General features: G+C 47.3%; 1 pseudogene; it reads right to left on the reverse strand.

Annotated features, from left to right (window-relative positions):
* The window catches only part of LOC142246686 (RNA exonuclease 5-like), a 136,229-nt pseudogene that overhangs the window by 23,517 nt on the left and 89,688 nt on the right, over positions 1-23,024 (reverse strand).

Genomic DNA, 23,024 nt, shown 5'->3' on the forward strand with positions numbered 1-23,024 from the left:
ATATATTTATATTGCACTGTCGGTCGCTTCTTGGCTTATACCCTATATTGCTCTGAGGAGACAACAACATGTCATCCGCAAAACGCAAGGGTGCCAAGGCACAGGCTGTAGGCGCTGCTTGTGCCGCATGTGGGGCTGATCTACCGGCAGTTTCCAATGACCCCCATTGTGTGCAATGTTCAATCCCTGTGCCACTTCGTCAGCCAGAGTCTATGGTAGTAGTGGCCCAGGCAGAGACGCCTGTGAACCCTGCCCCGGTGACGGGGACAGAATTTGCAGTTTTTGCTGATAAGATGTCTGTGACTATGACAAAAATCCTGGAGACCTTGCAGGCCAGGCCAGTTACTCAGACCATGGACACGGCTGTGTCTATGCTCCCCGGTCCCCCTCAGTTGGAACTAATCCGTACTTCAAGGGGGTCCCAGGCATCACAGGCTGAAGGCTCTGACTCGGATGACAGTCCCAGTCACCCTAAGCGGGCTCGCTGGGAAAGACCCTCGACGTCATCACACTGGTCAGGGTCTCAGCGAGAAGAGTCTCTGTATGGTGAGACAGAGGTGGGGGATCAGGAGTCTAATCCTGACACCGCTCTCAATCTAGATACCCCTGATGGTGACGCTATGGTAAATGACCTTATAGCGGCCATCAATAGACTGTTGGATATTTCTCCCCCAGCCCCTTCAGCAGAGGAGGCAGCTGCACAGCAGGAGAAGTTCCATTTCCGGTATCCCAAGCGTAAATTGAGTACTTTTCTGGACCACTCTGACTTCAGAGAATCAGTCCAGAAACATCATGCTTATCCAGACAAGCGTTTCTCCAAACGCATTAAGGATACACGTTATCCCTTTCCCCCTGACGTGGTCAAACGCTGGACCCAGTGTCCAAAGGTGGATCCCCCAATATCCAGGCTTGCGGCTAGATCCATAGTTGCAGTGGAGGATGGGGCTTCACTTAAAGATGCCAATGACAGACAGATGGACCTTTGGTTGAAATCTGTCTATGAAGCTATCGGCGCGTCGTTTGCTCCAGCATTCGCGGCCGTGTGGGCACTCCAAGCTATTTCCGCTGGTCTGGCACAGGTGGACTCTATCATACGTCCAGCAGTGCCGCAAGTGGCGTCCTTAACTACGCAAATGTCTGCGTTTGCGACCTACGCTATCAATGCGGTACTGGACTCTACGAGCCGTACCTCAATGGCGTCCGCCAACTCTGTGGTTTTGCGCAGAGCCTTGTGGTTAAAGGAATGGAAAGCAGATTCTGCTTCCAAGAAATGTTTAACCAGCTTGCCACTTTCTGGAGACAGACTGTTTGGTGAGCAATTGGCTGAAATCATTAAACAGTCCAAGGGTAAGGACTCCTCCTTACCCCAGCCCAGATCAAGCAAACCTCAACAGAGGAAGTGGCAGTCGAGGTTTCGGTCCTTTCGAGGCTCGGGCAAGCCCCAATTCTCCTCGTCCAAAGGGACTCAGAAAGAGCAAAGGAGCGCTGATTCCTGGCGGGCTCACTCACGCCCCAAGAAAGCAACCGGAGGAACCGCTTCCAAGCCGGCTGCCTCATGACTTTCGGCCTCCTCTCTCCGCATCCTCGGTCGGTGGCAGGCTCTCCCGCTTTTGCGACATTTGGCTGCCACAGGTCAAGGACCGGTGGGTCACAGACATTTTGACTCACGGGTACAGGATAGAGTTCAGTTCTCGTCCTCCGCCTCGGTTCTTCAGAACTTCCCCACATCCCGACCGAGCAGATGCCCTTCTGCAGGCGGTGGGCTCTCTAAGAGCAGAAGGAGTGGTGATCCCTGTTCCTCTTCAGGAACAAGGGCAAGGTTTTTACTCCAATCTCTTTGTGGTGCCAAAAAAGGACGGCTCATTCCGTCCTGTTCTGGACCTAAAACTGCTCAACAAGCATGTGAACGCCAGGCGGTTCCGGATGGAATCCCTCCGCTCTGTCATTGCCTCAATGTCTCAAGGAGATTTCCTGGCATCAATAGACATCAAAGATGCTTATCTCCACGTGCCGATTGCTACCGAGCACCAACGTTTTCTACGTTTCGTGATAGGAAACGACCATTTTCAGTTCGTAGCTCTGCCATTTGGTCTGGCGACAGCCCCACGGGTTTTCACCAAGGTCATGGCGGCAGTGGTAGCAGTCTTGCACTCTCAGGGACACTCGGTGATCCCTTACTTGGACGATCTGCTTGTCAAAGCACCCTCTCAAGAGGCATGCCAACTCAGCCTGAATGTGGCGCTGGAGACTCTCCAGACTTTCGGGTGGATCATCAACTTTTCAAAGTCAAATCTATCACCGACTCAATCACTAACGTATCTTGGCATGGAGTTTCATACTCTCTCAGCGATAGTGAAGCTTCCGCTGGACAAGCAGCGGTCACTACAGACAGGGGTGCAGTCTCTCCTTCATGGTCAGTCGCACCCCTTAAGGCGCCTCATGCACTTCCTAGGGAAGATGGTGGCAGCAATGGAGGCAGTCCCGTTTGCGCAGTTTCATCTGCGCCCACTTCAATGGGACATTCTCCGCCAATGGGACGGGAAGTCAACTTCCCTGGACAGGAAAGTCTCCCTTTCCCAGACGGCCAAGGACTCTCTGCAATGGTGGCTTCTTCCCAACTCATTGTCACAAGGAAGATCCTTCCTACCCCCATCCTGGGCAGTGGTCACGACAGACGCGAGTCTGTCAGGGTGGGGAGCAGTTTTTCTCCACCACAGGGCTCAGGGGACGTGGACTCAGCAGGAGTCCACCCTTCAGATCAATGTCCTGGAAATCAGGGCAGTGTATCTTGCCCTACTAGCCTTCCAGCAGTGGCTGGAAGGAAAGCAGATCCGAATTCAGTCGGACAACTCCACAGCGGTGGCATACATCAACCACCAAGGAGGGACACGCAGTCGGCAAGCCTTCCAGGAAGTCCGGCGGATTCTGATGTGGGTGGAGGACAGAGCATCCACCATATCCGCGGTTCACATCCCGGGCGTAGAAAACTGGGAAGCAGACTTCCTCAGTCGCCAGGGTATGGACGCAGGGGAATGGTCCCTTCACCCGGACGTGTTTCAGGAAATCTGTCGCCGCTGGGGGGTGCCGGATGTCGACCTAATGGCGTCTCGGCACAACAACAAGGTCCCGGCCTTCATGGCGCGGTCTCGCGATCAAAGAGCTCTGGCGGCAGACGCCTTAGTGCAAGATTGGTCGCAGTTCCGGCTCCCTTATGTGTTTCCACCTCTGGCACTCTTGCCCAGAGTGCTACGCAAGATCAGATCCGATTGCAGCCGCATCATACTCGTCGCCCCAGACTGGCCAAGGAGGTCGTGGTACCCGGATCTGTGGCATCTCACGGTCGGCCAACCGTGGACACTACCAGACCGACCAGACTTACTGTCCCAAGGGCCGTTTTTCCATCGGAATTCTGCGGCCCTGAACCTGACTGTGTGGCCATTGAGTCCTGGATCCTAGCGTCTTCAGGATTATCCCAAGGGGTCGTTGCCACCATGAGACAGGCTAGGAAGTCCACTTCTGCTAAGATCTACCACAGAACGTGGAGGATTTTCTTAGCCTGGTGCTCGGCACAAGGAGTTCCCCCCTGGCCATTCGCGTTACCTACTTTTCTTTCCTTCCTGCAATCTGGGTTGGAAAAGGGCTTGTCGCTCGGCTCCCTTAAAGGGCAAGTCTCGGCACTATCCGTGTTTTTTCAGAAGCGTCTAGCACGACTTTCTCAGGTGCGCACGTTCCTGCAGGGGGTTTGTCATATCGTCCCCCCGTACAGGCGGCCGTTAGATCCATGGGATCTAAACAGGGTACTAGTTGCTCTACAGAAGCCGCCCTTCGAGCCTCTGAAAGATGTTTCACTTTCTCGACTCTCACAGAAAGTAGCCTTTCTGGTAGCGGTCACGTCTCTTCGGAGAGTGTCTGAGCTAGCAGCACTGTCATCCAAGGCTCCCTTCCTGGTGTTCCACCAGGACAAGGTAGTGCTGCGCCCCATTCAGGAGTTTCTCCCTAAGGTGGTATCCTCTTTTCATCTTAATCAGGATATCTCCTTGCCTTCTTTTTGTCCTCATCCTGTTCATCGGTATGAGAAGGATTTACATTTGTTAGATCTGGTGAGAGCACTCAGAATCTACATTTCCCGCACGGCGCCCCTGCGCTGCTCCGATGCACTCTTTGTCCTTGTCGCTGGTAAGCGCAAAGGGTCGCAGGCTTCCAAAGCCACCCTGGCTCGATGGATCAAAGAACCAATTCTTGAAGCCTACCGTTCTGCTGGGCTTCCGGTTCCTTCAGGGCTAAGGGCCCACTCAACCAGAGCCGTGGGTGCGTCCTGGGCATTACGACACCAGGCTACGGCTCAACAGGTGTGCCAGGCAGCTACCTGGTCGAGTCTGCACACTTTCACCAAACATTATCAGGTGCATACCTATGCTTCGGCGGATGCCAGCCTAGGTAGAAGAGTCCTGCAGGCGGCAGTTGCCTCCCCGTAGGGGAGGGCTGTCTTTGCAGCTCTAACATGAGGTATTTCTTTACCCACCCAGGGACTGCTTTTGGACGTCCCAATCGTCTGGGTCTCCCAATGGAGCGCCGAAGAAGAAGGGAATTTTGTTACTTACCGTAAATTCCTTTTCTTCTAGCTCCTATTGGGAGACCCAGCACCCGCCCTGTTGTCCTTCGGGATTTTTGGTTTTTTCGGGTACACATGTTGTTCATGTTGAACGGTTTTCAGTTCTCCGATGTTACTCGGAGTGAATTTGTTTAAACCAGTTATTGGCTTTCCTCCTTGCTTTAGCACTAAAACTGAGCAGCCCGTGATCCCACGGGGGGTGTATAGCCAGAAGGGGAGGGGCCTTACACTTTTTAGTGTAATGCTTTGTGTGGCCTCCGGAGGCAGTAGCTATACACCCAATCGTCTGGGTCTCCCAATAGGAGCTAGAAGAAAAGGAATTTACGGTAAGTAACAAAATTCCCTTCTTTTCATCAGTCAGCCTGTCCACGTATTACATTAGCCATTCATATACATTACTGGCACACTGTATTTTCCTTGCAGAAGGTTTAATAAGCAGATCATTGAGGCAACTGAGAGTTTGCCATGGTAAAACATTATCTTTAACAGGGATGCACAGAATTAGTAAAACACAGTTGGGTTCTTCCAAAAACAGCTTCATACCTGCCCTTTATTTCTATGTAATAAAGCCACTCGGCCCCCAATCACTTCAATGGAGCAGAACTACAGCACCAGACACAACCCACGGACGTTTTTTACCGCGGGTGCGGTAATCTTTGAGAGCATGCGGAATTTTCTCAAGAAAATTCCATTTCCCAGTGCGCACAAGGCCTTATACTTTAGGGGAACCAAACAGAATTCTGGTGGTTTGAGGGGTTGAATAATAAATGACCCTCTGAATAAACTTTTCACAATTTAACAAAAAAAAAAAAAGAAATAACATTCTTTTTTGCTGCAGTGCATTTCACACTTCCAGGCTGATCTACAGTCCAAATGTCACAATGCCAAGTTAATTCCGAATGTGTAAACCTGCTAAATCTGCAGGGGGTTGAATACTACTTGTAGGCACTGTATATATATATATATATCCACACACATATACAGTATATATACCCACACACACACACACATATACACATCTAATATATAAAGCTGAATGTATGTATGTATGTCCGGGATTGGCATCTGCACCGTCGCAGCTACAGCCACAAAATTTTGCACACTCACACGTCTGGACCCCGAGAGCGTCATAGGCTATGTTGTGAGGCGAAATTTTAACCCCGTGCGTTCCAATTTACCAATCAATTTTGCCCCTATCTACATAATGGGGAAAAAGTGAAACGAAAAGTGTATCCGCACCGTCGCATTTACAATCACGAAATTTTGCAGACACACCTCATGTGACCCAGGGAACGTCGTAGACTATGTTTTGACAGGAAAATGTAACCCTGCGCTTTACAGTTACTCTCCAAAAAACATGGCTCCATTAAAGTAAATGGAGCCTGGAACTACAGGTTATTAGTAGGAGCTGTGATTGGTTGCTATAGGAAAAATTGACTTTCAAAGTATAAGAAGCTTATATGTGAGGTAATAAGATGTCGGTGGGAAGACGGATAATCAAAGACAGACAGAGAGACAGACAGAGACAGACAGAGAGACAGACAGGGAAAGAGACAAACGGTGAAAGAGACAAACAGAGACAGACCTGGAAAGAGACAGACCTGGAAAGAGACAGACCTGGAAAGAGACAGACCTGGAAAGAGACAGACCTGGAAAGAGACAGACCTGGAAAGAGACAGACCTGGAAAGAGACAGACCTGGAAAGAGACAGACCTGGAAAGAGACAGACCTGGAAAGAGACTGACCTGGAAAGAGACTGACCTGGAAAGAGACTGACCTGGAAAGAGACTGACCTGGAAAGAGACTGACCTGGAAAGAGACTGACCTGGAAAGAGACTGACCTGGAAAGAGACTGACCTGGAAAGAGACTGACCTGGAAAGAGACAGATGGGGAAAGAAACAGAGAGATAGAGACAGACAAAAAAAGAGACAGACAGATGGGGAAAGAGACAGACCTGGAAAGAGACAAACGAGCACATTACTTGGCCAATTTAGTTAAATCTGTGTGGAATATCTGTGGCGTTTAAATATATGTTGTGAAATGCTTCTATTAGCTTAGTTTTTGCCTTTTAATAATTACATTTCTATCTATGTGTTCTGTGGTTTTTGTGTGCAGAATACATTTTTGTTAATACATTCTATTTTGTTAACAACAGTTATTAACCCGGACGAAGCCAGGTAGTGTGTATATATATTATACACACACGCACACAGACACACACACACACGCAGTATTGCTGTACATTGTGAAATCTATGAAGTATATGATATTTGAAGCTTTCAGTAGGCCACAGTTACGCAGCAGCACCCCAAAGTGTAAGGCAAGGGGTGACAATGACCACCAGCAGTGACGGCCATCATTTCAAAGCCCTTTAACATTGTTGCGATCAGGTCTAGCTACATAACACAGCCGGCATCTGCAATGTACGGAGCAGGCTCAGATCTGGAGGTGCGGAATATCGAGAGGGTGTTAAAGGGGTTATCTGAAATCTGAGGGGGTAAAAAAAAAAGAGACCTCACAATACAGAGGACTGTGCTCACCTGGTAAGTATCTGATACAGTTCTCAATGAGCGAATAGGACCGCAGCTCCCAAAATGAATCCTCAACGACTTCAAGCACATACCGCTTCGGAAGGGCCCCGCATACACAGTCATCAATTCCCCAAACTTGTGGGTTACCTTAAGGTGAGAATGTGCATATAATAAGATGGCAGCATAGTGAAGTGTGTGTGGCTGGTGCACCGCGGGCAAATATTACCCACCTATGTGAAATCTGAGGATGACTACAAAACACGTGACCAAAAGAGAGACCGAGCGATGACAGCACCAACGGGGCAATGATGGGCCCTGCACAACCACCACCTTATAATAAGACGATGATGTGGATCAGGAGATGGGGAGCCGCACATCTTTTTAAATGAAGAAGTTTTTAAATTTAAGGGATTTTCACACTGGGTTTTTTTTAGCCAAAACTGTCCAAAAATTATGCATTTAGATTGGAAAGTTAAAGAGGTGGTTCACAGCTGTGCAATAGTGGCCACATCCCTGTAAAACTAATAGGGAAGGCTTTTTCTAAATACCTTGTTCAGCCAATTCCACCTGTGAGCGGCGCTATCGAGGTCAGCTCATCACCATGCAGTGACCCCCCCTAGACTCTGTGACCTCTGAGATCTGGTGATGTTACCTCAACTTCCAGTTGACCTGACATCACCGAGGTGGCCCCAGTCTTCCTGAGTGACTGGCTGTGGGTGGTGTTTCACCGCTCGTCACAGCCCAGCATCGCTCCTGCTTGCGACACTTTTCAGCGAAGGAAAGAACACATGACATGCTGCACTATGACGAGCGGTGAAAGGAAGACTGGGGCCGGGCTCGGAGATGTCAGGTCAACTGGAAGTTGAGGTCACATCACCGGATCTCAGAGGTCACTTCATGGGGATGAGTGGACCTTGATAGTACCGCTCTGAGGCTGAATTGGCAACACAAGGTATTTAGAAATATCCTTCACAATCAGTTTTACAGAGATGTGGCCACTATTGCAGAGCAGTGAACCACCCCTTTAAGGTAAGCGCGCACTGATCTTTCTGCTGAGCTTTGACAGTGTAAACTGAGCAGAACCCACATTTTTTTTAGAGCAATTCGGAAACATTTCACTCAGTACTTGCTCCAAATGCCTCACCCTAAGGCAGGGGTGGGGAACCTTTTTTCAGCCGGGGGCCATTTGGAAATTTCTACCAACCTTCGGGGGCCGCACAAAATTATCAATGTGAAAATTACCCGGCTATATTTGGTCAATTAACTCACCCCTACTGTGGCGGCCGGAGCGGCTTCTCTTTGGTGCGGCTGTGATGTTGGATGATACTAATCATGTTTCTTCTCACAACTGCTTTTCTGTCTCTGTCTGAAGCGCAGTCAACTCTTTGTGATAATAATATTTGATAAATCATATACAACACATAGGAGACGCTGGAGGCACACACAACACATAGGAGACGCTGGAGGCACACACAACACATAGGAGACACTGGAGGCACGCACAACACATAGGAGACACTGGAGGCACGCACAACACATAGGAGACACTGGAGGCACGCACAACACATAGGAGACACTGGAGGCACACACAACACATAGGAGGCAGAGGGGCGGGCACACACGCAGCACGAGGGGACAGAGGGGCGGGCACACACTGCTGATTACGCTACTGGACAGCGGGAGAGCCCATTGGTTCTCCCAAACAGTGCATGTGGTCATTTAAAGGGCTGGCGGCCCCAGCACTGCAGCCCCCGGGAATGTGCCCGGGGGCCGCACAAAAGGTCATGACGGGCCGCATGCGGCCCGCGGGCCGGAGGTTCCCCACCCCTGCCCTAAGGGCTCTTCAGACGTCCGTGCATTTTGATCTGTGGTGAGGCTCTTCTGACCAAAGCGGAACAGGTTCCAGGGGATGCTGGATGGACTTTAGATAGAGCCCAAGGTATTTAGGCCATCTTGTTTGTTGCTCACTACCATGAGAGGGGCAGAATATGGTCCATTACAGGGTCCCCGCAGTCGTACAGTGTTTTCTATTAAGCGTCGTATACTCCATTATTGAGGAGGATGACGACGACGACTGCGGGGAGCCGAGGAGGACGACTAAGGGCTCTCATATATGTCTATGAGGCTGTCGCGCTCCAGTCAGGAGCCCCCCGGTCAGTTCGTTGCTTTGTGGTCTCTCTGTGAACGGACAGGCCAGGGGTCTCTTATGCCAAGTGTGACAACCTCACAAAAATATATGAAACGATCATGCTGTGGTTGGGAATGTTGCGGCCAGTCTGTGCATTCTGGTCTGTGCACGGATATCTAAAAGAGTCCTTAGAAAGAGTTTGCTCTTCCATAAACATCGCCACACTAGCCCTTAGGATGTATCTGGTGTCACAACTCCGCCAAAGTCATGTGAATGGGGACACGTTCTGATCCTGGAAAATCTCTCTAAGGCCTGAAACACATCCGTGAAAAACACGTCCATGTAAAACGGGCCGTTTTTCGGGTCCGTTTTCCGTTTTTTAGGTCCGTTTTTATGGTATGTGTGGCCTGCGTATGTATCCCTTATGCTAACCGTATGTGCGAGTGAAATGTTCTTGTGTGCGTGAGTGAAATAACTGACGTGTGTGTGTGTGTTGTCCGTGTAAAATGTTCCGTGTGTGTGTGTGTTGCACAATGTCGTTGATGCATGTCGGCAGACAGCAGACAGAGTTGCGCGATGAGAATGAACTCAGGTGAACTTCACCCGACTTCATTGTCATCCTGCGGCTCTGTCTGTGTGCCGCGTAATGATTAGCGGTCACCCGTGAAGGACTCACCGGTGACCGCTAATCCCCTGACTGAATTTAGCAGGCGTCTCTCATACTTATCGTTCCCCGATCTTCGGCGCGGTGCTGCACGGCAGTTTTAAAAACTTTGGCGGCTATTACTTTTTTGAAAAAGCCGGCCGCCCATTAATCAATCTAGTATTCCCTGCTTTACCCGCCCACCGGCGCCTGTGATTGGTTGCAGTCACACACGCCCACCACGCTGAGTGACAGCTGTCTCACTGCACCCAATCACAGCAGCCGGTGGGCGTGTCTATACTGTGTAGTAAAATAAATAAATAAATAATGTAAAAAACTGGCGTGCGTTCCCCCCCAATTTTAATACCAGCCAGATAAAGCCATACGGCTGAAGGCTGGTATTCTCAGGATGGGGAGCCCCACGTTATGGGGAGCCCCCCAGCCTAACAATATCAGTCAGCAGCCGCCCAGAATTGCCGCATACATTATATGCGACAGTTCTGGGACTGTACCCGGCTCTTCCCGATTTGCCCTGGTGCGTTGGCAAATGGGGGTAATAGGGAGTTATTGGCAGCCCATAGCTGCCAATAAGTCCTAGATTAATCATGTCAGGCGTCTCCCCGAGATACCTTCCATGATTAATCTGTAAGTGACATTTAAAAAACACACACACACCCGAAAAAATAATTTATTAGAAATAAAAAACACTAACAAAGTTCCTCATCACCAATTTATTAACCCCGACAAAGCCCTCCATGTCCGGCGTAATCCATGGTCCTCCAGCGTCGTATCCAGCTCTGCAACATGCAGGTGACAGGAGCTGCAGAATACACCGCCGCTCCTGTCAGCTCCATGGAACAAATGAGGTGAGTAGCGCGATCAGCTGAGCTGTCACTGAGGTTACCCGCGGCCACCGCTGGATCCAGCGGTGGCCGCGGGTAACCTCAGTGACAGCTCAGCTGATGTGCAGTGTGAGTTTCCCTGGCTGGTTTATAATTGGGTTGGGAACCACACGTTATTTTTTTTTTAAAATAATTATGTAATAAATTCAGCAGTACTGTGTAGTCACGCCCACAGGCATATGTAAACTGATGATGTCATTAGGGTGCGACAAAGCGCGTAGCCGTGTCAGACCTGGACATATACTCACTGCATTATGGCTTATTTTCTGTAATCTTAATGGTTTATTATTAATGTAATCAATTTTGTGTGTATGTTTATGACATATTTTGCAAATTTTCAAGGAATAGCATCGTGCCGTCGTGTTCGACATTTAGGTAAGTATTTATTTTGTTGCTAATGATATTACAAATAATATATGTGTAAACTATATCATGTTTACATGATCATCATATTCTTTTTAATATAGTATGTTATTTTGCAAAAAACATTATTAAAAAAATAAAATATAATAAACAATTAAATAAACATAGATATTATTTTCAAACATCAGTCTTTATTTAACATCATAAAGATTGTGAAATAATATTTTATCATATTGATTAAGCAACTTAGCCTATTTAAAATGACTCAAATTTGTTAAAAAACATAATATAACAATAATAATACTTTTTGATACATACATTATTTTTAAATCAAAACATTAAAGATCTTATGCATATTTTTAAAAATTACCAAAAAAAACCATGCAAAACAATTAATATCAGCCTTGTAATATATGTGGTTTTTAATGCAACATTTTAATACATTTTTTAATAATTCAATTTTTATTAAGAATAAAAAAAAAATACAAAAAAATTATTTATTATATGAAAATATAAATTAAACAAATAAATTATTCATAAAATGCATCGTTACTATTACCCGACTCTTGACTCACACTTATGTGACAATCTGCTTCTGCAGATGTTAGAGTAACACTTGTTGTAGGTATAGTTCGACTGGTACATGGCAATATTGTCACATCAGCACCTGAGGTAGAAGGTAATACCTGTGTGTTTTGAACATACACAGATTGCTCAATCGGTTGAGTATAGATAATATTTGGCTGATTTTGTGGTTGTTGAGTGTATGGATAAGGATTTGGAATGTGTGGGGTCTGTAATAGTGATTGTGCACTAGTTTGGCCATGGAACAAAGATGGATTGACATTTAATATTGGATTTATACTTTGTAGAGTTGGATAAATTGTAGGATTTATTTGAGCTTGACTTAGTTGCTGGATTTGAGTGGGGAAAGTAGGGTTAACATTAACTGTTGATGGTAATGTACTAGTTGAGGGCATGTTTGTATGTTGGGCAGGCCACATTGATATATGAGAAGGTTGTGGGACATTTAATATGTTTGGAATATCATAGGTTCGAGAAGTAGGATTTGTCAACTGACTAGTGATATCAGTTGTAGTTGGTTGGTTAGACATTGGTATAGATTGTGTTACTGCAACATCAATACTAGTGTCATGGAAATTAGTGCGCCACTGCTCTATTGTTAGTAGCACATTATTTGGGAATGGATTTTTTTGACAGGCATCTATAAGGGTAATTATAGCAGCCCTAACCCTATCCTGATGTTCTGAATGTATTTTGGATAGACTTGTTGGCAATGATCTACAAAACCGTTCACAATCAGTTTCTGGAATTAAACTATTCATAATATTCATAACTCTTGTGTCTATTAATTCGGGCAAACTTCTCATATCATCCCCCCTTCTCATTCTTCGACCCCTTAGTGTTAAAGGATTAAAGCGTGGGACATTTGTTGCTATAGGAGATGGTTGACGATTTGAAATAGTGGGTTGTGTAGAAGTTTCCTGAGTATTAACTGTTGATAGCACACCTGTGTCAGTGGTTTGATGTTCACTTTGATGACTGTCAGGTCTGTCAGTTTCTTGGGTATTGGCTACATATGGGTCAACTGAAGTAGCAGATGCAGATTGGATTGCGGACGGTTGTTCATCATAATCATCCAGATTGTCATCGGTCCTGTAAGTTTAGAAAAAAAAATAAAAAGTATATTTTTATTTTTTTTGGTTATGTGTTTTTTTTTTTTAATTTGTATAGTTTCATTTTTAAAAAAAACTTTTTTTAATATAAATGATTAAAGACAACGTACAGTGTCACCTCCATAATTGGTCTCAAGAAATCCAGATTGGAAAAATAAACATAACGCCTTTTGCGGCTTGACAATGATGATGACGTTATGGGATTAAACTCCCTCCGATATTGATCTCTTGCAGATCTCCATCGTCTTCAAACTGTATCGACTATAGAAATATTTTAAATTAAATTATAAACAACCCCAGATTTTAAATATTCAATTTTGTATATTGTTATTTAATATTTTAATGGGTTTTTTTTCATACAATATTTGAAAAATATCAAAAAAGAAAAACAAAAAACCCCAAAAAACGGGAATATATTATTAAACATAGATTTTTGGTATTAAATGTAAAAAATTAGGATACCAATAAATAGATTAAAAAAATTAACTATCGTTACAATTGTTCCAAATAATTGACACATGATTTATATGGGTTTTTTTTGTAAAATTTATGGAAAAATACAATAACTAACAATTTAAAAATATAGGCAACCAAAAAATTAGGATATTTATACATTAACATTAGGACATTTGATAATTGTGTGAAGGATGGTTACAAGGAAAAAATAACAAATATGTTCTGTATATTTGAACATGCTAGTATTATGGGACATTATAAATTCAATCTATATACATATAATCCGTTAATAAAATTAATCAAAATTTAGTGATTTCAGACTAATATTTTGAAAAATATATATTAAAAATGAATTATTTTTAAGAAAAAAAAAAATATAAAATATAATTAAAAACTTACCAAAACGAGCACGTTTAACTGGAGAACATCGCTCCCATCCATTGTTAGGAAAAAGTTCTTGGGCAACATCCTCCCATGCCCTCTCCACTATTAGCCGATCCCTATAGCCTTCAATTCTTGTGTCCCACAGTACAGGATGCCGTTCTACAGCAGAGATTATTCTTTTGGTATCAACTCGTGGAGACATATTTTGCTTCAAATTTTTAAAACACTTAAAGCACTGAAAAGGAATAATACATGTGCTTTGGAAAATACACACAATGTGCCGAGCCAGCGAGTAATGCAGCAAGGCAGCACGATTCTTATACCTTACACCAGATGGACGATTTTACATTCAAATTTAAAAAATCTGCAGCACGCACACGCACCATTAGGACACGTATCCGTGTTTTAATAATTGTGCGAACACAATCATTGATTTTAATGGTGTCCGTGGATGCGTGCTCCGTACACAAAACGGACATGCTGGCGTGATACACGGACCAACAAACGCATCACGGAGACGGACTCACGGACATGACCAAAAACGCAATTGTAACCGCAAAGATCTAGTAACATTGGTGCACGTTTGGCCATGTCTCCAGTATACACGGAAACGGACCAAACACGCACGTTTTTAACGGATGTGTGTCGGAGGCCTAAAATGTTATTTATGGGTTTCTGCTTCCACATCGTTGGCCTCCATATGGCGGGAGTTTTGTTTGACGTTCCAAGATCCGATTCCTCGGCCAGTTTGCGCCATTAAATCTTTTCTTTGATCTGTCGCCAAATTTTTGTACAAAAAATTGGCCACATTTGCCGTTTCAGGCCAGCTCCGGCATCTTTGGGTAAAACTTAGAGGGCACATGACAAATAAATCTTATTTACTCCTCAAAAGGGACATAAAATAAGGCAGAAACGTTCTGAGCTGAAGGGTGTGACAAATTGAGAGACATGAGCTCCTTAATGTTATTGGCGCCTTCTTCATCAAGACAGGAGGACAAGACGCCGGCCTTAAGGAATGGGCCCCTTAGTGTAGTATCTGCAGGTGTGGGAGGGCTGAGCGCAGGTGACGGAGCACAAAATACATGCAGTGGGTGAGCAGACCCCCTGCAAAAGGGAGCATAGTTAACCCGGAAATGTTATTAATAAAAATGTTTTATTTGTATGTGCATGTGTATTGTGTTAGGGTCCCCCTAGTGGCCGGGTGGGACGGCTGTCACCACAGTGGGAGGAGGAGCCGGCAGAGACAAGGGGAGGAGAGAGCAAGGGTGTGAGGAAAAGATTAGATCAAGGGAGCAGTCGTCTCGGGGACAGGAGCGGAGCAGCAGAGCCGGGGCAGAGTGTGGGAGCTGGAAATCAGGGAAGCCGGTGAGAAAAGGAGCGGGCGGAACCTCATAGTGTGAAGCAGTCCGGTGTGGGTCCGGGCTGTGGGTAGCCAGAAGTGGGAGCCGGGCGAAGTGGAGTAGTCAGGCACATCCCCACTGGAGGGGACGCAAGGACAGGCTTCCCCCCAGCTAAGAAAGCGTATCATCACCTTTATTGCTTTGTTTGGGACTTTGTGAAGAATAAAAGAATGTTTGTTCATTGCATCGAACCCTGCCTGAAGAGTGTTTGTGCGCCGGATAACATCTGCATCACCACCACACTCTGCCCCACCAAGTCATCTCCTGTCCCCATAGTGACGGTGGAACCAGGGGTACGCCTGATTGCAAGGGCCACGACTACCAGGCCAGAGGCACCCCTGGCACCCCGTTACATGTGGCGTAGTCGGCAGGATGCGATTCCCCTGCCAGGAACCCAGGAGGCTGGAGATCGGGTCGTGCCTGAAGCACAGGATCCGGACCGTGATACAGGATTTCCAGTCCCGTGGTGGGAAGAGAACCTAGTACCCGTAGCGTTGGACCGGGTACAAGATGGCGGCAAGGAGGCCGTTATCTGTAAGGAAGAAAAGGCGCGAAGAATTGGCGCCAAAAGAAGAGCCTGGGGCTGGCCGGTGCCGAGGAGAAAGCATGGAGTACTCCGCCCAAAGAGGGGAGGCGCCAGCTCCAGGGCACGGAAGAAGAAAAAGAAGTACCTCAGCGGAGGAGTCAAGATGATGCGTGGGGCTGGGGGTGGAGTCTGTTTAGGAGCGGGAAACGAGGACCCGTCTCCACTCTACCCAGTCTCAGCATTGACACCGCCGCCGTTACCAGCAAGATTGTCAGGGGCAGCGACGCCTTCACCACCGAGAGGAGCTGCAGCAGCTGCGCCTGTGGAGCCACCCTACGCCCCTGCGTCCTTCCAGAGGATCCGTCAGCAGCCGGGACAATCCCTGGGGGCATACATCCAGGCCCAAGCGGAGGAATGGAAGAGGGCCTGGCCCCCAGAGTAAGTCACCACTGCTGATCTGTTGTTTAAGTCCGGCGCCGTTTAGCCGGCAGAAGTTCTTTTAAAGTTTCACGGGACGAGCTCCCTTCTGTGTGTTTGTACGGGCAGTCGCCCCATCTAAGACCGGGAGCGCTGTTGCCAAGCCTCCGGGCGCCCATCTAAGACCGGGAGCGCTGTTGAGCCTCCGGGCGCTAGTTGAAAGAAGGACCGGGAGCGCTGCAGAAACCGCCGGGCGCGGGACTGGTGGCCGTCCAGAGGAGGAGAACTGGGCACACTGGTGGCCGTCCAGAGGAGGAGAGCTGCGCACACTGGTGGCCGTCCAGAGGAGGAGTGCTGCGCGGGACTGGTGGCCGTCCAGAGGAGGAGAACTGGGCACACTGATGGCCGTCCAGAGGAGGAGAGCTGCGCACACTGGTGGCCGTCCAGAGGAGGAGAGCTGCGCACACTGGTGGCCGTCCAGAGGAGGAGAACTGGGCACACTGGAGCCCTCTGTGTGGGTGCTGCGCCTATTGTGGACGGTATTGCAGACTTTACGTGCTTCTGTGTGTTTTAAGTAAGAGCCGTGCCGGGAGGCTCGGGTTTTAAGAGGGGAGGTATGCAGTGGGTGAGCAGACCCCCTGCAAAAGGGAGCATAGTTAACCCGGAAATGTTATTAATAAAAATGTTTTATTTGTATGTGCATGTGTATTGTGTTAGGGTCCCCCTAGTGGCCGGGTGGGACGGCTGTCACCACAGTGGGAGGAGGAGCCGGCAGAGACAAGGGGAGGAGAGAGCAAGGGTGTGAGGAAAAGATTAGATCAAGGGAGCAGTCGTCTCGGGGACAGGAGCGGAGCAGCAGAGCCGGGGCAGAGTGTGGGAGCTGGAAATCAGGGAAGCCGGTGAGAAAAGGAGCGGGCGGAACCTCATAGTGTGAAGCAGTCCGGTGTGGGTCCGGGCTGTGGGTAGCCAGAAGTGGGAGCCGGGCGAAGTGGAGTAGTCAGGCACATCCCCACTGGAGGGGACGCAAGGACAGGCTTCCCCCCAGCTAAGAAAGCGTATCATCACCTTTATTGCTTTGTTTGGGACTTTGTGAAGAATAAAAGAATGTTTGTTCATTGCATCGAACCCTGCCTGAAGAGTGTTTGTGCGCCGGATAACATCTGCATCACCACCACACTCTGCCCCACCAAGTCATCTCCTGTCCCCATAGTGACGGTGGAACCAGGGGTACGCCTGATTGCAAGGGCCACGACTACCAGGCCAGAGGCACCCCTGGCACCCCGTTACATACACACAATATATCCCATCTTATTCCTGCGCTTACTTCTTTGGCAGCTACATGGCATTTCTCGGAGAGGCCGCCATGCTGGAACGTCACAATACTGGCTGGAGACAAAGGAACCATGCTGCACGCTTTCTCCAGGACCTGCAAGGAAAAATGTGCATTAGTCTGGAAAAATTCAAATGGACGCACCGGAGCATTCCAGACAGTCATCACAACTATGGAAGACAAGGGCACTTTAAAGGGACATTTTTTTCTTTTTAATTAAAGGGGTACTCTGACCTTTGAAAGTTATCCTCCCATCTGTGGGACAGGAGCCAACTTCCTGGGGATCCCAATGCTGGGACCCCACCGATCCCGAAAACCGGGGGTCTTTCCTGTGTGAATGGGGCAGTGGTTGGTCACGCGGACTTCTGCTCCATTCATTCTTATGGAAGTGCCGAAGAGATTCTCGGCTATCTGCGGAAGTTCCTTTAAAAATGAATGGAGCAGAAGTCCTCATGATTGACCACCGCTCCATCCACATAGCTGGTGATCCCATTGATCCAGAGAACCCTATCGGGAACTTATACCCTATCCATTGGATAAGGGGTAACTTCCAAATATGATGCACAAATTAAGTGCTCAGTATAAATTTTGCAACTTTTTGCTTTCACGGGTTCTTTTCCTCTCAACGTTGCAAAATGAATTAACTGAGAGTCCATCAGTGAACTTAATTCTCACCTCTTGATTTGAAGCACATAACAAGGTGTCAAACTGTCCTGAAGAAACAAAGTTTTTCGATCCGTCTGTTGACACATAAGTGATCTTCTGGCCTGTCTTTTCCAGTTCTTCCAAAAAACTGTAAAACATTACGTAGAAAATAGTATATAAATAATATATAAATGCGCCAATAAAAGGAATGCCAAGGAAAGATGGCCGACTAGTCTGGGGAAACAACGCCCCCTTCTTCGTCTATTTAAAGGCTTAATTAGCATATTAAAAACAGAGGTAATATTGCTCAAAGCGACATTAGAGGCATGGGAGGCCATAAAGATGAAAGGTGGCCTGATTAGCTCGCCCACTCCCCTGGCACCTTTGTTCGGCAATCCGGGCTTCCCCCCAGGCTACACGGCGGAGAGATTTCTTGGATGGCAAAGGAGATCAGACATCAGACTGGGGCAGATCCTACAGGACAATGACTTGCCCTCTTGTAGACCTACAGGCTGCATTCCCGGGGAGACGATTGAGGTGGCTCGAATATATCCAACTTCGCTCCTTTGTGAAATCCTGGCTGAAAGGGGGGCGGCCCCCCTCCCCGGACACGCCCGCCAAGTTTGAACATATATTTTTGCGGGGTTCTCCTCCGTCACACCAGATCTCCCTCATTAGCGGCATGATGAACAGAAACCTTCACTCTGGGGATCCTAGCCATATTAGAAGATGGGAAGCGGAATTAGGCTTCAACCTCTCCGATGATGAAAAACAAAAAGCGTACGTGTTTTCCCACAAGATCTCAGTAGCATGCAATGCCCAGGAAAAGAGTTACAAGTTATTGGCAAGATGGTACCAATGTCCGGATAACCTGCAGAGAGCCTTCCCCTCGGTCCCAGAGGAGTGCTGGCGCTGTGGCTTGGGTAGTGGCACGTTATCACACATTTGGTGGGGATGTAACAGAATATCCAATTTCTGGATTCAGGTTTTTACAATCTACAACCAAATGACAGGAGAAAACATAGCTCCCTCCATAAAGATTGCTCTTCTTTCTATTCTACCCGGCTCATTGGGGCGTCAAAAGAAGTGCCTTTTGCGGTTCTTTTTGATTGCGGCCAGAGCAGTCATCCCAAGACACTAAAGGTCCACAGTGACCCCTAAAATGGGGGAATGGCAAGCGGAGCTATCTCATTTGTGCCATATGGAGAAATTTCATCTTGGGTTACGGGCACCAACGAGAAGTTTATCAGACTCTGGCAGCCGTGGATCATGTTCAAGGAGTCCCCTGCCTTCCGGGATCTGTTCCAGTGACAGCGCACTTATAACTCCCCTTTTACCTCCCTCCCTAGTCCTCTTGTGAATGTTTTCCCCACCCCTCCTTTCTCTCTACTCTGCTATTTTCTCTTTATTATCTCTACTCTGCTATTGACACACACTCTAACATAGCCGCTTTCTAGTATGGTATAACATATAGATCGATGGGCTTAGCTATGCAAATGCAGAAATAAAACTACTGCAACATGTAAATACAAAACTGTCACAAGGGTCTGGGAGACCAAGAGATAGAGCAGATAAACTAGCAAACCCTAAATAAAAGTATATATTGGTCTGAAAGTGTATTATGAGGGCTATATATGTACCAAGGGCAGTGGCCCACCTAGGCAAACTGTAGTGGCAAATCCTCTCTTCTCTTTTCTGTATGCATGTTATATATTCTTCTCTTGAAAAATTTCAATAAAAACAGATTGGTTAAAAAAAAAACAAAACAGAGGTAATAAATGTTATTTTTAAGGCTTGATTTTAGAGAATGCTGTTATACAGGGCGTGTTAGGAAGGGGATTTTGGCATACACATGTAAATGCTGCTGGCTTGGAGGGCAGAGGGGACCTCACAGGTTCCCTTTGAAGAAGTTCTGTCACCAGGTTTGTCCCCTTTAAGCTGAGGCCACCAGTGAGCTCTTATGTATAGCATTCCAGAATACAGTGGAACCTTGGATTAAGAGTAACTTGGTTTGGGAGCGTTTTGCAATAAGAGCAAATACTCACTGTGCACACTTCCGGTTCCGTCCTTTCACCGCGCTCTGACCAGCTCTGGAGGTAACTTTCTGTACATATGCATTGTATTCAGTTTACCATTGCATAGTACATGGTGAAAAGAATAGATCCAGCATCCAAGTTCCAATTGAATGAAAAAATTATTCTTTATTCGTCAAAGATAAAAAGGTTCTTCCATAATAGTAAAATCCAATTTACATGGCAGGGTAGAAAAGAAAAACGGATTTTTGTGTACTCACCGTAAAATCGTTTTCTCTTAGCCATCATTGGGGGACACAGGACCATGGGTGTTATGCTGCTTATCCATAGGAGGACACTAAGTAGATGCAAAGATGTTAGCTCCTCCCCTGCAGTATACACCTGAGAGAAAAAAGCTAAGGCCCAACAGGGCAAAAGGGAGGGTGCTGTGTCCCCCAATGATGGCTAAGAGAAAACGATTTTACGGTGAGTACACAAAAATCCGTTTTTCTCTGACGCCTCATTGGGGGACACAGGACCATGGGACGTCCTAAAGCAGTCCCTGGGTGGGTAAACAATAAACAACGCAACCCAAGGACTAGGAACCAGTCCCAGATAGCCAGGAGCGCCTACTGAGATAGGTGCTCCACTATCGTTTGCAGAATTTTCCTACCTAGGTTCGCCTCAGCCGAAGCCTGGGTATGGACTCGGTAATGCTTTAAAACAGTATGTAGGCAAGACCAGGTCGCAGCCTTACACCTCTGTTCCACTGAAGCCTGATGCCTAATGGTCCAAAAGGCACCAACTGCTCGCGTGGAATGAGTCCGCAGCCTACTAGGAATGGGCTTGAGTTGCAAGCGGTAGACCTCCTGGATCGCAGAGTGAATCCAGCAAGCCAGCGTTGCCTATGAAGTGCCTCTCCTTTCTTAAGCCTTTCAGGAATGATGAACAAGGAGTCTATGTTCACACACACATATACAGTATATATACCCACACACACACACACACACACACACACACACACACACACATATACACATCTAATATATAAAGCTGAATGTATGTATGTATGTATGTCCGGGATTGGCATCTGCACCGTCGTAGCTACAGCCACAAAATTTTGCACACTCACACGTCTGGACCCCGAGAGCGTCATAGGCTATGTTGTGAGGGGAAATTTTAACCCCGTGCGTTCCAATTTATCAATCATTTTGCCCCTATCTACATAATGGGGAAAAAGTGAAACGAAAAGTGTATCCGCACCGTCGCATTTACAATCACGAAATTTTGCAGACACACCTCATGTGACCCAGGGAACGTCGTACACTATGTTTTGACAGGAAAATGTAAACCCGTGCTTTACAGTTACTCTCGAAAAAAACATGGCTCCATTAAAGTAAATGGAGCCTGGAACTACAGGTTATTAGTAGGAGCTGTGATTGGTTGCTATGAGAAAAAAAGACATTCAAAGTATAAGAAGCTTATATGTGAGGTAATAAGATGTCGGTGGGAAGACGGATAATCAAAGACAGACAGAGAGACAGACAGAGAGACAGACAGGGAAAGAGACAGGGAAAGAGACAAACGGTGAAAGAGACAGACAGACAGAGACAGAGACAGACCTGGAAAGAGACTGACCTGGAAAGAGACTAACCTGGAAAGAGACTGACCTGGAAAGAGACAGATGAGGAAAGAAACAGAGAGATAGAGACAGACAAAAAGAAGGATTTTTGTGTACTCACCGTAAAATCTCTTTCTCTGAGTCTTCATTGGGGGACACAGGACCATGGGTATGCTGCTGTCACTAGGAGGCTGACACTAAGTAGACAGAAAAAGTTAGCTCCTCCCCAGCAGTATACACCCCGAGCCGGAGGCGGGCTCAATTCAGTTTATGCACAAGCAGTAGGAGGAGAACCAAAACAACCATAGATAAGTCAAAGTAAAAATTATAACCAAGTCGCCGTGCGACAAGTGGCCTGGGAATATGGACCACTGAGGCAATAGGCAGGCAATATGTAATACAAAACAAACAGGGTGGGTGCTGTGTCCCCCAATGAAGACTCAGAGAAAGAGATTTTACGGTGAGTACACAAAAATGCTTCTTTCTCTTTCGTTTCATTGGGGGACACAGGACCATGGGACGTCCAAAAGCAGTCCCTGGGTGGGAAGAGAACAAGCACCGGAGATAGGTAGGAAACAGCTTCTCCCTGTCGGGCTTGACCAGACCTGCAAGCACCTACCTTGTTACAGGTGTGCTACTGCCGCCCGCAAAAAAGTACACCACGACTGGCCTCTGCCGATACTTGGGTGTGATCATGGTAGAACCTAGCATAGGTATGCAGACTAGACCAGGAGGCGACTCCGCGGACCTGGCCGGTCGACGTCTGAAGTCCAATCGTCCAAGATGCTCCCATTGCACGGGTAGAGTGCGCCTTCACTGCCCGCGGCGGGATCCGTTCTTCATGCAATAGGCCTTAAACATAGCGGAATGGATCAATGTGGCAATCTTGGTCTTGGACGCCGGCATGCCCCTCCCAATCTCCCCATCTGGGTGGAACGGCGAGACAGCCCTGGACAGAAAGGGGTCTGGCCAGAGCACCCCCTCCTGTCCAGGTGGAGGACCCGAAAAAGGGGGAGAAAACGACCAGAGAGGGCTGCCCACCTTGGCACCCTTCGTAAAAACGTGATGGCAACGAGGAACCCACTTTCCAAAACAGGTGAGAACAGGAGGAAACTCGGAAAGGAACAAACAGGGTACCTTGAAGCGAACCCATCACCAGATTAAGGTCCCACGTTTCTAGTGGACGACGATACAGCAGAGCCAGATGGGTGACTCCCTGGGTGAAGGTCTTGATCGGCGGACGAGAAGCGAGAGGCTTCTGAAACCGAATTGATAAAGCCGACACCTGGCCCTTAAAGGGACGTGCGAGAGACCCGCATCCAGACTTGACTGCAAAAATGCCAGCAATAACGGAAG

The sequence above is a fragment of the Anomaloglossus baeobatrachus genome, chromosome 7 (assembly GCF_048569485.1).
Source record: "Anomaloglossus baeobatrachus isolate aAnoBae1 chromosome 7, aAnoBae1.hap1, whole genome shotgun sequence".
Lineage (NCBI taxonomy): Eukaryota > Metazoa > Chordata > Amphibia > Anura > Aromobatidae > Anomaloglossus > Anomaloglossus baeobatrachus.